Source organism: Lampris incognitus, chromosome 16, assembly GCF_029633865.1.
Source record: "Lampris incognitus isolate fLamInc1 chromosome 16, fLamInc1.hap2, whole genome shotgun sequence".
Taxonomy (NCBI): domain Eukaryota; kingdom Metazoa; phylum Chordata; class Actinopteri; order Lampriformes; family Lampridae; genus Lampris; species Lampris incognitus.
In genome coordinates this window covers 37,688,028-37,690,801 of record NC_079226.1, presented here as the reverse complement: position 1 = coordinate 37,690,801, position 2,774 = coordinate 37,688,028, and the positions used below count along the sequence as shown (strand labels likewise).

The 2,774-nt window shown below is 44.1% G+C and overlaps 1 non-coding gene across 1 annotated transcript; it reads right to left on the bottom strand.

Moving 5' to 3' along the window:
- Positions 1–2,303: 2,303 nt before the first annotated feature.
- On the bottom strand, positions 2,304–2,409 carry LOC130126917 (U6 spliceosomal RNA). The gene has a single exon (XR_008811766.1). It is a non-coding gene; the product is annotated as a U6 spliceosomal RNA (small nuclear RNA).
- Between the last annotated feature and the right edge of the window lie 365 nt (positions 2,410–2,774).

The following is a 2,774-nucleotide window of genomic DNA, read 5'->3' as shown; positions in this document are numbered from 1 at the left end:
AGGGTCAATTGGCCAGCTATAAACTGGGGAGAAAAAGGGGGAAAAGTGGAAGGAAGAAAAAAAGAAAAGAAAAAAGAATTACACTTCCTACACAAAGAAAAGAACTGGGCATACAAAAACGGAAACAGAGATCAGTACAGAGCAGCCAAGTGTAAGTTGCGTGCTGCAATAAGAAAAGCAAAGTCCGGCTACGCAACAAAACTCGAACAACAATTCTCTTCCAGTAACTCCAGAGCAATATGGAAAAAAACTTAAGGAAATGACAGATTATAAAAAAACGCCCCTGCTCCCCTCCTGCTGATGACCATAACCTCCCAAATAAATTAAATTAAATACGTTTTATGCAAAGTTTGAAAAACTTATTCCACCAGCCATCCCCCCTACTCCTACTTCAATGCCAACCTTCTGCATCCAGGAGGATGAGGTGACAGCAACATTCAAAAAGCTGAACATTAGGAAAGCAGCAGGGCCAGACAGCATCAGTCCTGCTTTGTTGAGCCACTGTGCAGCACAATTGGCCCCAATATTTTCCACCATATTTAACACCTCTCTAAGTCAATGTACAGTCCCACAGTGCTTCAAACTCTCTACCGTCATTCCTGTGCCAAAAGCCTCCAAGATCACCTGCATCAATGACTTCAGACCGGTTGCCCTGACATCTGTGCCCATGGAAGCATTTGAGCGCATCATTTTGTCACACTTGAAATCTTGCACCTCCCCAATGATGGACCCATATCAATTCGCCTATCAAGCCAACCGGTCGGTCGAGGATGCAGTTAGCATAGCCCTGCACCCTGCCCTGCAACACCTGGAATCACCAAACACCTACGCACGCATCCTGTTCATAGACTTCAGTTCCGCCTTCAACTCCACCAACCCACTCAAACTCTTTACATACTCTTGGATAGGAACATTGACCCAGCCATATGCCACTGGATTCGGATATTCCTGTGGAACAGGCTACAGAGGGTGAAGGTTAATAACCGAACATCACACCCTCTTACCCTCAGTACAGGTGCTCCTCAGGGCTCTGTTCTCTCCCCCTGGCTCTGCTCACTTTACACCACCTCACATCCACGGATAGCGCTGTGAAAATAACAAAATACGCAGACAACAGAACCATTGTAGGCCTCATCTCCATTTATCAAAGAGTACGCTAAAGGCGTGTAAAAAAGTCTCCAACATGAAGGAGCTTCAGAATGATGTTATAAAAGAATGTGGGTGTATTTTTAAAGACTTTTCCTCAAACAAGCTTAAGTAAAAATTACACACCTTTTTGATGGAATTGCAGAAAGTCAAACTGTCCCTCAACCTCCTCCAACTTCACGTACTTCTGCTGTTGGCTGTTCTTCACCTGGACCAGCACTTTTACTGGGACGTGCAAGAAAGAAAGGGAAAAAATAAATAAATAAAAAAGTGGACAACTACAGACACGTGTAACGCGTGTGCGTGATGGCACGCAGTAGTTGCGGTCACGTTGACTTTGAACCACCATGAAAGACACATACAGCGCGACCCTTCAGCTCCAGCAAAACCAAGATTTCTACAGTAAAAACACAGCTTTGCTTTTCCACAGCCATGAGCTTGATGGCAACTGTTGTTCCATCGTCACTGAAGAAGCTGGAGACGGTTTTACTAGCTAATGGCTAGCTAGTGTAAACTACTAATAAGACACGTTAACCCTAGCTAACGGGTCTGGTACTTTAGCCGAGCGGTTAGTAATATCGCCTTGTGGTGCAATACACTTCGTTTCGAATCCCGCACCGGGCAAGAAAATAACCGGTCACACTAGCTACCATACAGTGCTAGCTAGCTAATCACCTGTACAAATTTGTTGTACAGTTCTGGCAACAAACAGCTTTGTAAAGCAAATATTATCCGTAGATGTTTTATTGTACACGCCATCGTTTTACAATTGTTTCAGTAAGTTTAACGTAATTGCGCTTACCCTGTAGAACTGCATGGAGGAGGAGAATGGAGCCGACTTGTCTCGTCGTCTCCGACCGAACAGGTGAAATACGTGGGAGCTGAATTACATCTCTGCGGAGTTGGAATAACAGCGGATAACGCTGATGTGATCAACTCTGCCACATAAACACCCAACACCTCTTAAATCACCACGTGTTACATTAACACTTGACCGCTGAGGAAATAGCAACCGCAGCCAGCTTTCACTTCTCAAAGGGATTCCTACCGTCTGAGATTACACAGTGCAGGTACACAACTCGCCACTAGGGGTCTTTTTTTCGACGTTATAGCAAATGCTATGAAAGCTGAATAAATATTGTAGACATAAAAATAATAAAAATATGGAACGCTTCACGGATTTGCGTGTCATCCTTGCGCAGGGGCCATGCTAATCTTCTCTGTATTGTTCCAATTTTAATATGTGTATTGCCGGAGCAACACATCAATGAGATGAGTCTGGGCGCTATAAATAGCCCGCTAAATCCAAAGGAATCCCCGTGAGGGTTTCAATCTTTTCAAGTATGTTCAAAACACAACACAGCCAACACACGACTGCGCAAATGGGATTTGGATTGGTTTTAAATGTTTATAATGATTTTAAACGTATTTGTTTTAACACTTTTTCTATGCGAGAGCGCCGCGAAGAATTCTGGGAGTTATTGCGTCAGTCAGCCAGGATTGGTGTAGCGGTGAGGAGACACGGCGATGGATAAACCCGCTCCCACGAGGAAAAGGAGGCAGACCATGTAGAATCTCACACCACAGAAATGACAGAGGACTGCGAGCATTAATAATAATAATAATAA